Source organism: Macaca fascicularis, chromosome 7 (assembly GCF_037993035.2).
Source record: "Macaca fascicularis isolate 582-1 chromosome 7, T2T-MFA8v1.1".
Taxonomy (NCBI): Eukaryota; Metazoa; Chordata; class Mammalia; order Primates; family Cercopithecidae; genus Macaca; species Macaca fascicularis.
This window is the reverse complement of record NC_088381.1, coordinates 173,008,662-173,025,720: the sequence shown is the minus strand read 5'-3', so window position 1 is coordinate 173,025,720 and position 17,059 is coordinate 173,008,662. Positions and strand designations below refer to the sequence as shown.

General features: G+C 53.2%; 2 long non-coding RNA genes across 3 annotated transcripts; one reads left to right on the top strand and one right to left on the bottom strand.

Moving 5' to 3' along the window:
* Window positions 1-322: 322 nt before the first annotated feature.
* On the bottom strand, window positions 323-13,909 carry LOC123574653 (uncharacterized). Of its 2 annotated transcripts, XR_010576972.2 has the most exons (3): window positions 13,246-13,909; window positions 3,803-10,461; window positions 323-3,557 (listed from the first exon to the last, which is right to left on the bottom strand). It is a non-coding gene; the product is annotated as an uncharacterized lncRNA (long non-coding RNA). The 2 variants fall into 2 exon arrangements; XR_010576971.2 differs by having other exon boundaries at window positions 323-10,461.
* A 79-nt stretch (window positions 13,910-13,988) lies between these two features.
* Window positions 13,989-14,595, top strand: LOC123574652 (uncharacterized). The gene is made up of 2 exons (XR_006699723.3): window positions 13,989-14,303; window positions 14,447-14,595. It is a non-coding gene; the product is annotated as an uncharacterized lncRNA (long non-coding RNA).
* Window positions 14,596-17,059: the final 2,464 nt, after the last annotated feature.

Here is a 17,059-nt window from a genome sequence, read left to right as displayed (position 1 = left end):
AAGCAATCCTCCCACCTTGGCCTCTGATATGATTTGGCTGTGTCGCTACCCAAATCTCAGCTTGAATTCCCATGTGTTGTGGAAGGGACCTGGTGAGAGGTAATTGAATCATGGGGACAGGTCTTTCCTATGCTGTTCTCATGACAGTGAATAAGTCTCATGAGATTTGATGGTTTTATAAGGAGGAGTTTCCCTGCATAAGCTCCTTCTCTCTCTTGTCTATCACCACGTGAGATGTGCCATTCCCCTTCTGCCATGATTGTGAGGCCTCCCCAGCCACATGGAACTGTAAGTCCAATAAAGCTCCTTCTTTTGTAAATTGCCCAGTCTCATGTATGTCTTTATCAGCAGCATGAAAATGAACTAATACAACATCCCAGTGAGTAGCTGGGACCACAGGCACGTGCCCCATGCCCAGTTAATTTTGTATTTTTCTTTTCTTTTCTTTTCTTTTTTTTTTTTTTTTTTTTTTTTTTTGAGACAGAGTCTAGCTCTGTCGCCCAGGCGGGAGTGCTCTGGTGCCACCTTGGCTCACTGCAACTTCCGCCTCCCAGGTTCAAGCGATTCTCCTGCCTCAGCCTCCTGAGTAGCTGAGATCACAGGCATGTGCCACCACGCCCAGCTAATTTTTGTATTTTTAGTAGAGACAGGGTTTCACCATCTTGGCCAGGCTGGTTGCGAACTCCTGACCTCGTGATCCACCTGCCTCGGCCTCCCAAAGTGCTGGAATTACAGGCATGAGCCACCACACCCGGCCTTTTGTATTTTTCATATAAATGAGGTTTCATCATGTTGTCCAGGCTGGTCTCAAATACCTGGGCTCAAGCTGCCCACCTTGGCCTCTCAAAGTGCAGGGATTACAGGTGTGAGCCACCATGCCTGGCCCCATACCTGTTTTTGGAGGCATCTCAATTCCTTGGGATGTAAACTTCTTGTGTTCTGTCCAATTCCTCTTCCTCTTTGCATCCTGTAATTACATCTCAGGCAGTCCACAATGTTAAGATATCAAAACAGTCCAGTTAGTTTAAAACATCCATCTCAGATCCAATCTAAACCCCTATCCCTCACTAATCCCTCATTGCTGGCCACATCTGTGACTCAGTGGACCTAAATAGGAGCAGAGGTGTGGTCTGCTCATTCACTCTAGCACCTTAGATGAAGAAGGAGAGCAATGGATCTGCCTCTGGGACAACATTTTTACCTTTTACCTTCCTCTCCTGGGCCATGGGCCTTCTTGGTTGGGGGCAAGGAAGTGGGGGAAGGGAGGCAAAGACCCTCAGAGTGGGGCAATGTCCCCACTCTTGCCCTGGCCGGGCCACTTTTCCCCACGATGTGATAGTCTCCATGTAAGCGGAGGTCATGTTTGTGTCAGGACAGAGACAGCTGCAGCTGAACCCTCAGTTCCTGAGACCGCCCAAGAGCAGCTGCTGCCTGTTTCCTCAGGACCACCAGCAGTCCATGGCTCAAGCTCCTCTCCAAGATGAGTGTCCTTCGGCTGGCCTGATGCCCCATGGGGTCTTGTTTTCTGGCTCTCCTTTAACCCCTTGCTGCTGCACATGGAGTCTCTGCCCAGCGTGCCCTGGGAGGCTGCCTGCTGTAGACCACTCCACTTGGGCTTCCATGCCAGCTGGGAGACACCAGCAAAGAGCTGGAGGGAGAGAATGTATAGGTGATTTAAATAAGTTTTCTAGCTCCCTCCAGCATTAGTGCCAAGTTTCTCACAGCACCCACAGCCGTCCATGAGAACAACCTTCACCGGGCAGCCCTCCTCCATGGCCCAGTTCTCAGTGGGCTCTGGAAACATTAGTTGGTGCCTTTAGTCTTTCAACCCTAAAGACAGGCATGGTTTTCTGCTTTTGAGAGCCTCTCAGAGCCTCACCGTGCTTCATCTGCCTCCCAAGGCGTCCCCACACCTCCAGAAGTCATCCTTTTTGTAGTGTCTGCGTTTGAACGGTCCGGGGTGGGTAGTGCTTCCTGACAACACCTGACGGATCCTGCCACTGATGGACCTTGCACTGGATGAAAGGAACAGGCTCAGGAAACAGATCTTCCAAATGGGACCTGGGCACTGCAGTGTTCACCCATCTGGTGGCAGCCCAATGTCCTCCCTAAGGGGCAGTGGGACATTGATAACATGACACGCAGCAACAACCCAGGCATTCAGATCGTCTACAGCCACAGGCAGACCGCTTCCTCAGACCCACCGCTGTCGCTGCTGCCTCTAGGCCAATAGCAAGGGCAAATCCCAGCATAGCCCAGGGGAGAAGTGCCAAATCTGCTCAGGGAGGAAGAACTTGTTCATTTGTATTGGGCAGAACCTACAGGTTAATTGTATTTGGGAGAATAGTTTTTTGTTTTTTTTTTTTTTTGAGACGGAGTCTCGCTCTGTCGCCCAGGCTGGAGTGCAGTGGTGCGATCTCGGCTCACTGCAAGCTCCGCCTCCTGGGTTTACGCCATTCTCCTGCCTCAGCCTCCTGAGTAGCTGGGACTACAGGCGCCCGCCACCGCGCCGGGCTAATTTTTTGTATTTTTAGTAGAGACGGGGTTTCACCGTGGTCTCGATCTCCTGACCTTGTGATCCGCCCGCCTCGGCCTCCCAAAGTGCTGGGATTACAGGCGTGAGCCACCGCGCCCGGCCTTCTTTTTTTTTTTTTTTTAGGCGGAGTCTCACTCTGCTGCCCAGGCTGGAGTGCAGTGGCCAGATCTCAGCTCACTGCAAGCTCCGCCTCCCAGATTTACGCCATTCTCCTGCCTCAGCCTCCCGAGTAGCTGGGACTACAGACGCCTGCCACCTCGCCCGGCTAGTTTTTTGTATTTTTTTTTTAGTAGAGACAGGGTTTCACCATGTTAGCCAGGATGGTCTCGATCTCCTGACCTCGTGATCTGCCCGCTCGGCCTCCCAAAGTGCTGGGATTACAGGCTTGAGCCACTGCGCCCGGCCGAGAATAGATTTTTAAAGGGATTGGACCAAGGAAAGGAAACACAAGATTGGGTCGGAACAAATGTGTTCACATGGGTGCACTCATGGAGGACTTGACTTAATCTTGTGATTGAACAGCTGGGAGTGGCTCTAACAGTTCACTTGGTTGGTTAGTTGCAGCAGAACCCTGACTCTAGCTCCCATCCAGGGAATGCAAGACTCTCACCCACTTCCTAAACCTAAGGCAGTTCATAGAACCAAAGCTCCTTAAGTGTGTCACTCTGAGACAGGATGCTACAACAGGGCCGTAAGTGTCTGCTGTAAGTCTTTCTCCAATCCCTCCCCAGAGGAGCAGTGGCCACTCACAAGGCGAACTGTGAAATGGGAAAAGAGCACAGCCAGGTCTTCAGGGGTTACTGCATACTGACTCTGACTTGATACTCTTCCCGGGGACTCAACATGCCACCATGGGCAGAGTAGAGGGTTATGGAGGTCAAAGAGCTTGTGGGGTGGTCCAAGTCCATCTTGTGGCAGGTCCTGCAGGTCTGTGGGCTTGTCCTGTGGTTATTTCCCCAGCTTCCAAACGTATTGAGGGGAGACACTTGGCACTGGCATAGCTTCCATATTGGCTCCGTGACTGATGGAATGAGAGTTAATAAGGTAGGAAAGGCCAAGCAGAACACCCTGAAACTGCGCCCCAACTTCGCCCAAATTCTACATTTCGCTAAAGAAATAGATCCCTGGGGGAACTGAAATTAACATCACCATTAAAGACACCAAAGTCACAGGGGTGGTGTTTCTTCTTGCATCCCTGGTAGCTAAATGATGGCCCCCAAAGAGGGCCATATCCTAATCCCCAGGCCCTGTGAATGAATTACTTACTTGGCAGAAGCGGTGTTCAGGTGTGATTAAAGTCCTTGAAATGAAGAGAGGATCCTGGATGACTCATTTGAGCCCAGTGTCATTACAAGGGTCCTTACAAGAGGAAAACGACCAAGGTGGGAGGATCCAGAGGCTGCAGCGAGCTGTATTCACGTTCCAGCCTGGGTGACAGAGTGAGACCCTGTCTTAAGAAAAAAAAAAAAAGACCGTGGCTCACACCTGTAATCCCAGCACTTCGGGAGGCCGAGGCGGCCAGGTCACAAGGTCAGGAGTTTCAGACCAGCCTGGATAACATGGTGAAACCCCATCTCTACTAAAAATACAAAAAATTAGCTGGGCGTGGTGGCGGGCGGCTGTAATCCCAGCTACTCAGGAGGTTGAGGCAGGAGAATTGGCTTGAAACTGGGAGGTGGAGGTTGCAGTGAGCCGAGAGATTGCACCACTGCACTCCAGCCTGGTGACAGTGAAACACCGTCCCCGCCCCCGCCAAAAGAAAGAAAGAAAGAAAGAGATGTGGACTCTGTATGGGCCTTTGGTGAGCCCTCTTAGGAGATTCCCAAGAAGCAGTGAATGAGCTCATGCTGTCATCTGCCAAAAACTGTTCTCCACTGAGAAGCCCCTCCTGGCTTGGTTACCCGGCCCTGAAGAGCTGATCGGAGAACATCAAGGGACTCCATGAGCAGCCCGCCATGAACCTGGTGATGTTCAACACACAAACATAAAATTACACACACATGGCTGCCTTCCTGTCATGAAATAAAGACAGCATGTATGAGACGGGGCCGAGCAGGGCTGGGAGGTGCCGGGATTCGCTGGAGCAGGTGCTTGCCGTTCCGGTGTTCCTTGTGCCTTTGTGTACGCCCCTGGCCTCGCAGGGCTGCGCCCGACTCACTCATAGAAGAGAAAGCAGACACTGAACTCGTTCACCTGCGGGTGCCTGTGTGGTGAACTGGTGCCATAACCCCTGCACAGATGGCCTGGAAAACAGGGAGCGGCCATCTCAGCGGGGGTCAGACGTCCAGCAGCACCTCACCTGGAGGGAAGGGAGGGCCTGGAGGACAGACTTACGTTGATTAGGCCTCGCTCACAGGCAGGAGATGGCTCTGTGGACTGGGGAGGGGAGCTAAGGAACTGCTTGAAAGGGCAGGGGCTGAAGACATTTGTAATCCACGAAAGTGCTGGAAGCATTCCCTTCAGAGGAGGGGCTCAAAACCAGGGAGGCCTTCGGTGGACAGACACGTCATGGCCTTGCCATGCCTCTGCAGTGCTATGCACAAAGTGGCCGAGGTCACAGGCATGGTGGCCGCACCGGCTCCGTGGCCTGTTCACCCCCACCAGACCCTTCCAGCAGCATGGACAGCTGGGCGCCCATCTTTCCAACGGCAAGGACGGTGTCTGAGCCCCGATCTGGCACCACCCCCTGTGGGGAGGGCAGCCAGCCTCCAGGAAGCAGGCAGAGCACATGGTGTGCCTTCTGTCAAGAGCCAGTCCGCGCACGGATGGGTCCTCGCAGAGTCCTCTTGCCAACATGCCAACCTTGGCCTCCTTCACTGCCTTGGGATTCCAAAATGACATTTGTAATCCAGGGCCTTGTTTCAGAGGAAAACCAGTGTGGCGATAAGCTTGTGTCCATCAATTCCACTGGTGTCACTCCACACCCTTCACCCAGAAGCAGGCAGTCTGACAGACTGGTGGAATGGCTCCAGCAGGGAGGCTGCACCCCTTAACACTGAGATGCGGGCCGGTGGGGGGCAGAACAGGCTTCTAACCTGGACCGACCTAGATGGCCGTTTCCTCACCGCCAGAATGCCGAAGTGGAGGTAGCCATGCCTGTGAGAGGCCTTCTGTGGACGGACGCCAGTCACGGCCTTGCCACGCCTCTGCAGTCCTTACACAGAGTGGCCGTGACAGCTAATCAGCTACTGAGGAATTTTTCTTTCCCACTCTGGTAAGGTGGGGTCACAGGAGTGGCAGTCCTGGCTCCCGGTCCTCTGGGGAATGTCGGTCAGCTGCCCAGACACAGGAGCAGAGATGCCCTCTGGCCATGTGGGGCTGCTTGCTGCCCAGCTGACCGCTGGAGAAGGGAGCCGTGCTGGCCACAGATCTCTGCAGAGGAATCTCCTCGGAGAAATCCCTGCAGGAAGGTGGGAATGCTGCCTCAGGTGGGGAGGAAGCACTGTGTCAAAACCCAGGGATTCTGGGGCACTGCTTAATATTCCCACGTCACCTAATAAAGGTCAGTGGAAAATGAGGGCAGCTCCCACAGACAGAGAGGTGAGGCTCATAGCTGGCCTGAGTGAGGACTCGGGTCAAAGCGCCTCGTAGAGACCCCAGCCTAAGCGTGGCAGAGGGAGGAGCACATCGGCTGCGTGGGGAGACAGAGCTGTTATGTGTTGAATTGTGTCCCCTCAAATTCACATGCTGAAGGCCTAACCCCCAGGACCTTGGAATGTGACCTTGTTTGGAAATAGGGTCTTCGCAGATGTGATTCATTAAGTTAGAATGAGTCATCCCGGGAGTGTGGGCCCCTAATCCTGTGTGACTGTGTCCTTATAAAGACGGGGAATTTGGACACAGCTCACAGGGAGAACGCCATGTGAAGATTCGGGCAGAGATCGGGCCGCTGCCTCCAGCAGCCAAGGAACAGCAAAGATAGCCAGCAAACCCCTGGAGAGTGGAGGAGAGGCCAGATTCCCCGGCACCGCCTCAGAAGGAACCAGCCCTGTGGACAGCTGGAGCCTCCGGAACTGTGGGACCACACGCTGCTGCATTCATGCCCCGTCGGTGGCACCTCCTTACAGCAGCCCTAGCACACGAATGCAGGAGCTGTTCTCACCAATGCAGACCCCTGACCTGCTCCTGCAGTGCGGGCTGGCACTGCCCCGACCCAGGAGCTCTGTCCTGAGGCCCATGCTGTAGATCCCTGGGGGAACTGAAATTAACATCACCATTAAAAAAAGTCACAGGGGTGGTGTTTCTTCTTGCATCCCGTGGTAGCTAAATGATGGCCCCCAAAGAGGGCCATATACTAATCCCCAGGCCCTGTGAATGGATTACTTACTTGGCAGAAGCAGTGGCTCGCTCTGGCCTCCTCCAGCTCAAGGGACATGGCCCCTCAGCACCTAACCCCTTCCCTCTAGGTTGCTGCCCACACAGGCCTGAGCCTGCTTCCTAGATGGCAGGCCTCTTCCTGGGGTCTCCCTCCTGGGTGTACGCTGCCACTGCGTGCACACATCTAGGCTCAAGTGGTGGCTGTCTGTGGTGGGCAGTGGACAGAGCTTGGTCGTCAGGCTGGGGTTCTGACACACCTCCGGGAGAGCCTCCGTGGTGCAGGGATGAGGAGTGGGCCAGCCGCAGCAGGAGCTTCTATTCCCACACGCAGCGCAGCATATTGCAGGTTAATTTACCATTTCCTTTGATCCTCTCCTTCCCTGCTACCTCTAAGGAGGGATTAGTAGTGGCTCACAACACAGTTCCAATTTCTGTGGGAAGTGCCACTATAGTTTCTTCCCTGTTTGGGGTGAGAAATTCTTTCTGTTAGTGAAGGATAATCACCGAGGACAGGATGCAGAGTGCAAACGTGGGCTGTGCCGTGGTCCTCCGCTGGCGCCCAGCACTGTGCTCTGCCTGGGACATCACCCTCTTCCCGCCAGTTCCTGCAGGAAGTGGCCAGTGGGAGCTGCTGGCAGGAGACTGAAAGGCAGGAGGCTGCTGGGGCCTTGCTCGCCACCCCTCCCTGCTCAGGCGCTGCCTCTGCCGCCAACCTGCCCTGCAGCGCCCACGGGGTCCTCGCTCTGCTGGGATCCAGGCAGAGGTACACGAAGGTTTGCGGGTCCCAACAGGCACATTTTTAAAGCTCCTCTTTAAGGTACAAGGATACACACACACACACAGTGCGTATTTTAATATAGAAATATGTTTCATTGGCCGGGCGCGGTGGCTCAAGCCTGTAATCCCAGCACTTTGGGAGGCCGAGACGGGTGGATCACGAGGTCAGGAGATCGAGACCATCCTGGCTAATCCGGTGAAACCCCATCTCTACTAAAAAATACAAAAAACTAGCCAGGCGAGGTGGCGGGCACCTGTAGTCCCAGCTACTCGGGAGGCTGACGCAGCAGAATGGTGTGAACCCGGGAGGCGGAGCTTGCAGTGAGCTGAGATCTGGGCACCGTACTCCAGCCCGGGTGACAGAGCGAGACGCCGTCTCAAAAAAAAAAAAAAAAAAAAAAGAAATATGTTTCATTTCTTTACTTTTGGCGAAATTGTGTCCCTGCCCCCACCAAGTCATATGTTGAAGTCCTAACCCCTATCCCTCAAAACGTGACTGTATTTCAAGATGGGGTCTTTACAGAAGCAATTAAGCTTAAATAAGGTCACTAGAGTGCAAGGTCCCTAATCCCATCTGACAGGTGCCCTCATAAGAGATCAGGACACACACAGGGAAGACCACGTGAAGACACAGGGAGAAGGTGGCGTCTATAAGCCAAGGAGGGGGCCTCTGGAGAACCCAAGCCTGCTGACACCCCTTTTCAGACTTCTGGCCGCCAGAACTGTGAGAAATACAGTTCCATTGTCGGCCGGCCGTGGTGGCTCACGCCTGTAATCCCAGCACTTTGGGAGGCCGAGGCAGGCGGATCACTTGAGGTCAGGAGTTCAAGACCGGCCTGGCCAACATAGTGAAACCCTGTCTCTACCAAAAAACACAAAAACTAGCCAATCGTGTTGGCTGGCACCTATAGTCCCAGCGACTGGGGAGGGTGAAGTTGGAGAATCACTTGAACCCAGGAGGCAGAGGTTGCAGTAAGCCAAGATCATACCACTGCATTCCAGCCTGGGCAATAGAGTAAGACCCTATCTCAAAAAAAAAAAAAAATTCAATTTTTTTTTCTTAAATTGTTTTAAGTTAAGCTACTCAGGCTGTATTTTGTTTTGGCAGCCCTGGCAGACTGTAGATGGATAGATGATATGCAGAGAGATATTTATTTATTTAAGATATATAAATTATCTAAGTCACATGACTCTGCAAGTATATTTCTGGGGTCCCTCCCAGGGCCTTGAGAAAGGACATGAAGGTGAGGGGCCCTGACTCTCAAACCTCACCAGGCTCACGGCCCCACATGGTTGGTTTCTGGGCACCTCGGCCCCTGGTCTACTCCCTGACCTCTGCCTGCACCTCTGAATGAGTTAGAAGGAGGGAACTCCAGTTTCTGCAGGCTCCGCCCAGGGCATTCTCACCCCAGGCCTGCCACCCTGCCTGCCTCCTTACTAGTTTGGTGCCTGCTGCTCTCACGGGCTCCCAAGTTCAGAAATACGCAGGGTGGTGGGCATCGTCTCCACGTTCAACTGGACAGCCCACCTTCGGGGACGATGAGCCCAGTTCCCCAAGGATCGCTTTGCTCCCAGGTGGACAGCAGGGCTGTCTGCAGGGAATGTAGCTTGGCCGGCTCCCAGCTAGGGGGTGAGATGCCGGAGTCCTCACCTGCAAGTATGTTAAATGCACAATCTCACTGCTTCAGGGGTGGGAATCACTGCATTTTGCCTGTCAGGCTGTGGGCTCTGAATAGCCTCCCTTCCTGTAGGCAGGACAGGGGACGGTGTGACATGAGGCTGCCAGAGCCGTGTAGCTTATAGAGTTCTCCCTCAGGCTGGAATACAGGGGTGCAATCTTGGCTCACTGTAACCTCTGCCTCCTGGATTTAAGTGATTCTCCTGCCTCAGCCTCTCAAGTAGCTGGGATTACAGGCATGTGCCACCACACCTGGCTGATTTTTTTTTTTTTTTTTTTTTTTTGAGATGCAGTCTTGCTCTGTCACCCAAGCTAGAGTGCAGTGGCGTGATCTTGGCTCACCGCAAGCTCTGCCTCCCTGGGTTCATGCCATTCTCCTGCCTCAGCCTCCCGAGTAGCTGGGACTACAGTTGCCTGCCACCATGCCTGGCTAATTTTTGTATTTTTAGTAGAGACAGGGTTTTACCATGTTGGTCAGGCTGGTCTCGAACTCCTGACATCGTGATCTGCCCGCCTCGGCCTCCCAAAGTGCTGGGATTACAGGCGTGAGCCACCGCGCTGGGCCAAGCTGTGTAGCTTGTCACTTCCTTGAAAGCCCAGGGGTGGCAGCCTGAGCCCTTGGTTGGATCTCTCTTTGGAATGTGGGAACCTCATCACCAAGCAAAACCCAACTGTGGGATCCAGTTGCTTGTCTGCCCCCCTCCCTCCCACTCGCCCAGAGAACTGTGGTCGGGGCTGCGCTGGGGTTCCACTGCCATAACAAAGGACCAGAAATTGGGTGCTACAAATGGCAGACATGTATTCACACAGCTTCGGAGGCTGGACGGCAAGCTGCCACAGGGCTGCGCTCTCTCTGAAGGCTGAGCGGAGGACCCTCCCTCGCTGCTCTCCCAGCTTCTGGTGTGGGCCCGCAGTCCTGCTTTCCTTGGCTTGAAGCTGCAGCACTTCAAGCTCTGTCTCAGTTGTCACATGGTCGATGGCTAATTTTATGTCAACTTGACTGGGCAAGGGGATGCCCAGATAGCTGGTAAATGTGATTTCTGGGTGCATCTGTGAGGGCATTTCTGGAAGTTGGCACTTGAATTAGTCTAGTAGACTGAGTAAAGCAGACCCACCCTCACCAGTGTGGGTGAGCACCATCCAATCTGAGGGCCTGAAAAGGACAAAAAGGTGGAAGAAGAATTTGCTTCTGTTTGAGCTGGGACGGCCATCTTCTCCTGCCCTGGGGCCTTGGATTCAGACTAATGGCACCATGGCTGTCTTGCTTCTCCAGCGTGCAGGCGACAGACTGACAGATCATGGCACTGCTCAGCCTCCATAATCACGTGAGCCAATTCCTATAGTAAATCTCCTCATAAATGTATTGGCTCTGTGTATCTGGAGAACTCTTAATGCACATGGCCTTCCTCATATATCTGTGTCCAAATTTCCTCCTTCTTATAAGGCCAGCGGCCATGTTGGATTAGGGCTCACCCATACGACCTCATCTTAACTTGAATATATCTGTAATCAATTACATTCCTAAATAAGGTCATACTCACAGTTACTGGGGCTTAGGACTTCACCATAGCTTTTTTGGGGACACAATTTGATTCACAACAAGTGCAAACAATCAAACCCAGTCTGGCTAGTTTAAGTAGAAGTGGATTTCTGAAGAGCTGTAGGATGGCTGACAGATGAGGCTAACTTTCTGGGCACAATGCCAAGATTCCCTGCCAGAACTAAGGTCTGAGTAAGGGGTCGGCTGCCCCCACCAGCCCCAGAATTGCTGTGGCAGGAAGCTGACACAACCAGTGTGAACTCCCGAAATACACTGCTTGGTTTGCTGGGACCAAATTTAGCAAAATGGTTGCCCCACCAGCTGGCCCATGGGTGTCCCGGCATGGCAGCCTCTGCCTCATCTCCCGTAGTGGCAAAGGGGGGCAGATCAATGAAATCCTGAGTTCTAAGTGGGAATGACAGGATTCCCCTTGAGAGAACTATCAAAATGGAAAGAAGATATTCAAAAGATGTTGGGCAGTCCCAATGACAGATGTCCACCACCACAGTTCAGTCCACGCTCGCCTCCCCAACTCCCGTTCACTGCAAACACTGGGAACGCTTAGTGCCAACTTCTCTAAGCTTCACAGCAGCACTGGGCACATGACTTGCTTCTGGCCAGTGAGATGTACGTAGAAGCCTACTGGGGAGCCTCTGAGAATTTTGCTTTCATGATAAAGAGATAAACATCTCTGTAACTATCATTTCCCTGTTCTTACAGCCAGAACATGGTGTGCTGTCTGGAGTTGGGGCAATCCTTTTGTGACCATGAGGGAAAGTCACAGAATTGCAAAGCCTGGCCCTGCAATTGCTGGCCCTGACACCACTGGGCTGCTGAAGTAATAATGCCAGTCACATCTACCTCCCGGATTCCTGTTATGGGAGAAAAATAAATCCCTATTGGTTCAAATCACACTTGGAGTTTCTGCTGTGAAGCCAAAAGTGCTTCTAACTGATACATTATCCGTCTATGTATCCATCCTATAGTTAACAAAGGTTTATTTATTTGTTTTTTAGAGATGGGGGCTCACTATGTTGCCCACCCTGGCTGGTCTCCCACTCCTGAGCTCAAGCGATCCTCCTGCCTCAGCCTCCTAAAATGCTTAGATTATACATGTGAGTCACCACACCTGGCCTAGATTTTAAGCAAATGAGTGACATGGTTTTTAGAAAGGATTGGAGGAAGCCAGTGTGGTAGCTCATGCCTGTAATCCCCTTTGGGAGACTGAGGTGGGCAGATCACTTGAGGCCAGGAGTTCCAGACCAGTTTGGCCAACATGGCGAAATTCCAACTCTACTAAAAATACAAAAATTAGCTGGTGTGGTGGCACGTGCTTGTAGTCCCAGCTACTTGGGAAGCTGAGACATGAGAATCACTGGAACTCAGGAGGTAGAGGTTGCAGTGAGCCGAGATCACGCCACCGCACTCCAGCCTGGGCGACAGAGTTAAACCCTATCTCAAAAGGAAAAAAAAGCCTCTGATCCCAGCACTTTGGGAGGCGGAGGTGGGTGGATCACTTGAGGTTAGGAGTTCAAGACCAGCCTGGTAGGCCGGGCGCGGTGGCTCAAGCCTGTAATCCCAGCACTTTGGGAGGCCGAGACGGGCGGATCACGAGGTCAGGAGATCGAGACCATCCTGGCTAACACAATGAAACCCCGTCTCCACTAAAAATACAAAAAAATTAGCCGGGCGTGGTGGCGGCGCCTGTAGTCCCAGCTACTCGGGAGGCTGAGGCAGGAGAATGGCGGGAACCCGGGAGGCGGAGCTTGCAGTGAGCCGAGATCGAGCCACTGCACTCCAGCCTGGGCGACAGAGCGAGACTCCGCCTCAAAAAAAAAAAAAAAAAAAAAAAAGACCAGCCTGGCCAACATGGTGAAACCCTGTCTCTACTAAAATTACAAAAATTAGTTGGGCGTGGTGGCAGACGCCTGTAATCCCAGCTACTCGAGAGGCGGAGGCAGGAGAATCGCTTGAGCCCAGGAGGCAGAGGTTGCAGTGAGCCAGGATCATGCCACTGCACTCCAGCCTGGGCAACAGAGCGAGACTCCATCTAAAAAAAAAAAAAAAAAAAAAAAAAATTAAGGATTGGAGAAAAGAATAGAGGAAACATAAAGGGAACACAGGTGGAGTTTATTCCTAAGGTGTCAGCCTGTAGGAAGTTGTTAACTGTTAGCAGGATTAAAGAAATTAAAGTGTTGAGGGATTCTCAGATTTGCACCAAACCAAGCTCTCAGCCCTTTATAGTAGTGATATTTTTCCCCCAGACCTGGCATATCTTGACCTTTTGAGACGGGGTCAGGATTCTCCCCCATCCCACTGCTGCCTCTAAACCATTCTTCTGCCATCCTGGAGAGAAATCCATGTTCCACCTGGGCATCATGCCACTGGTCGCCTCACCTGGGCTGAGGGCCAGGGTCAGTCCAGCCAGCAGACAAAACCAAGAAGGTCTTCCCCAAAGCTGGGCCCAGTCAGGCAGGTGGACGGCTCTTCTCCACAGAGGCCTGGCAGAGCACAGAGGTTAAGTGCAGACTCCCTTGGGCAATGCCGAGGGTCGGGCAGGAGCACCCCCGGCCCGTAACCAAGAAGTGAGCAAGGCCTGGGGAACGCGGTCGATGGTCACCCGCAGGGATGGAGGAGACGCGCCACAAGGCAGCGGCGGGGCTCAAAAGAGGGCGGGAGGCCTCAAGAAGCTCGCAGACCTCCGGGAGGGATGCGGCCCGCGGCTCCCTACAGGTCCCCTCTGCCCGGCCCTGCGGCCGCGCTGGGTGGCCTTGGCGTCCGGGAGAACAGCCCCTCCGAGCCGGCTCCGTGTTCACGCCTCAGCGTCAGTGACGGCGCCAGGCACTAGCAGGGACGCAGGGAGGTTCGCGTGGGGCTCGGGATCACCGCCGAGCTTGCGTATCACACCAAGTAACGCGCAGCGGGCAGCCCCGCGACACAAAGGCGGGGAAATCGCCGGCGGCGCCGGTCCTCGCGGCAGCGCTTTTGGGAGGGGAGAGCGACGACACGGACACAGAAGTCTGCACGCAACGACTCCCGTGCGGCGCCGGTTCTAGAGCCTGGCCCAGGCGGAACCCCGCTCCGCAGCTCACGTTTCCGGAGGGGCGTTTCCGCGAGTGGCGCCACTCGCGGCCCCACGTGACTGGCGAGCGCCAGGAAGGGGTGCGCAGGCGCGCCCTCCACTCCCGCCCTCCGGGTCCCCTGAGTCTGGCGGTCGGGGGCGCGTCTGTCTACTCCGCGGACAGGTCACGTTCGGCAGCAGGCCTTTGTCGCGTCCGTCCGGCCTTGGCATCAGCTCGGAGAAGGCGGGTGGGAGGAGTGGGCCGCGATAGGAAGGAGGGGAGGCCCAGGAGCCGGCGCTGACCCTTAAGAGCGGGGCAAGGAGCCCGCCCGCCGCCACGAGCAGGCGCCCGGGACAGGGAAGCCCCGGCGCGCTGGGGCCTTGGGGAGGCGAGGTAGGAGGGAGGCGACCCGGGCCGCGCGGGAGCAGGGACGGCCCAGGGCTGGGGCGTGGGAGTTGCGCGGGCGGGATTCGAGGCGGGCTCCCGGCGGGCGGCGTCAGTCCAGCGGCATCCGCGAGAGATGGCTGTGACTGCAGAGGGAGAGGACCACGCTTCCTACAGCGCCGCCGCTCCCGAGGAGAGCCGTGGCCCGAAACCCGAGGAGCGCCGGCAAGTGGACAGGAGGAACGAGACTGTCTCAAAAAACATAAAATAAAATAATAAAATAAAATAACACGTTGTGATGCTCCATGTGGTCCAGTCGCTTAGCATGGCTGCTGACGAATGCAGACACAGCAAGGGAAGGGAAACGCCTCCACACGTGGAGGAATTTATATGTGAGATTTGCTCCCAAGTCAGCACGGGTAGTAAGTGACGTTGCTCTGCCGGGTGCAGTGGCTCACGCCTGTAATCCCAGCACTTTGGGAGGCCAAGGTGGGTGGATCACTTGAGGTCAGGAGTTGGAGACCAGCCTGACCAACATGGTGAAACCCCATCTCTACTAAAAATACAAAAATCAGCCGGCGTGGTGTTGGGCGCCTGTAATCCCAGCTACTCAGGAGGCTGAGGCAAGAGAATTACTCGAACCCAGGAGACGGAGGTTGTGGTGAGCTTACACGGTGCCACTGTACTCCAGCCTGGGTGACAGAGTGAGACTCCATCTCAAAAAAAAAGTTCCTATATGATATGGAAAGATCTCTACAATATCTTGTTGCCCTGTCGCCCAGGCTGGAGTCCAATGGCGTGGCCTCTGCTCACTGCAACCTCCGCCTCCCGGCTTCAAGCGATTATCCTCCCACGGCCTCCCGAGTAGCTGGGACTACAAACGCCTGACACCATGCCCGGCTAATTTTTGTATTTTTAATAGAGATGGGATTTTGACATGTTGGCCAGTCTGGTCTGGAACTCCTGACCTCAGGTGATCTGCCTGCCTTGGCCTCCCAAAGTGCTGGGATTACAGGTGTGAGCCATCACCCCTGGCCTACAGTCTATTTTTAAGTGAAAAAAGCAAGGTGCAGAACAACATACATGGTATGCTGCTTTTGGGGTGGTAATGGGGGAAAATATTTGCCCATAGTTGCGAGAAGAAACATTGGAGAATACACAAGAAACTAATAGTGGTTCCTTGAAGGCAGGGGAAAGGGAGTGGGGATGGAGGTACAGGGTAGGCAGGGAACACAGGCCACGGGGAGTCTCAATGTCTGTTTTTTTTTTTAATAATAAAGGATAAAGATTAAAACAATACTTAGGAAAAAAGGAAAGAGAAAGAAAGTACGCTGAAGTGGCCAGTCATGTGAGAACTCTTACTGGAAAGGAGAGAAAAGTGGAAGGAGGTAAGGGATAAAGGAATAAGTTTTGAATTTTATTTTAATCTATTCCATTGAATTGATAATTAGTGATTGGTAACATGGTTCAAAAGTTTGAAAGTTACCCTCTGTCATTTTCCAGCCACCGCGTTCCCTCCCCACAGACAACCAAACTTCTTTTGATCTGTCCAGAAATATTTCATACATGTAAAAACGCATACTGTGTTCAGGTGCATCCAATTTCCCTTTACACCACGGGAGGAGAGGGTGCAATCATACTCCCTATTCTTCATACGCTTTCATACTCAGGACCCCATCTAAACCTAATGACCTCCCACAGGCTGCAAGAGAGTGCCTTCGTTTTCGTGACTAGAGTAGTCTGCTCAATGGATGGACCAGGATTTATTAGCTGGTCCCCTGCCCGTGGACATTCAGCCTTTTCCAGTGCTTTGCTGTACTGAACAATATTCTCACAAATACCCTTATACCGAGGTCGTATTGCTTATGTGCAAGTTTATAGGATAGAATTTCCAGAACTGCTGGGTCAAAACACTTATGTAATTATAATGTGGACAGCAGTGATCAAATTGCCATCTGAATTAGGCGTGTGCCCATTTATACCTTATCAGTAATGTAGTAGAGGGTGCTGTTGTGCCATAGCTCCCCCAGAAGTATATGATTCAAAGTTATGGACTGCATGTTCGCGTCCCCCCAAAATTCATAGGAAATCTTACCATCCAATGCGATGATATTTGGAGACAGGACCTTTGGGAGGTCATTGGGTTCAGGTGAGATCATGAGGGTGAGTGACTGATGTTCTTACGGGAAGAGGAGGAGACTGGAGCTTGCTCTCTTTGCAATGTGAGGGCACAACAAGAAGGCTGTCCCCACCAGACACCAAAGCCGCTGGCACCCCTATCTTGGACATGCCATCCTTCTTTTTTTTTTTTTTTTTTTTTTTTTTTGAGACGGAGTCTCGCTCTGTCCCCCCGGCTGGAGTGCAGTGGCACGATCTCGGCTCACTGCAAGCTCCGCCTCCCGGGTTCACGCCATTCTCCTGCCTTAGCCTCTCGAGTAGCTGGGACTACAGGCGCCCGTCACCACGCCCGGCTAATTTTTGTATTTTTAGTAGAGACGGGGTTTCACCGTGTTGGCCAGGATGGTCTCAATCTCCTGACTTTGTGATCCGCCCGCCTTGGCCTCCCAAAGTGCTGGGATTCCAGGCGTGAGCCACCGCACCCGGCCGACATGCCATCCTTCTGAACTGAGAGACACATTTCTGTTGTTTAAGCCACCCAGTGTGGTATTTTGTAACAGCACCATGAACTAAGACACAAAGTGTTTATCTTTGCCAGTCTGATACCAAATAGTATCTTTATATTTTTTCGTATAAACATTTTATTA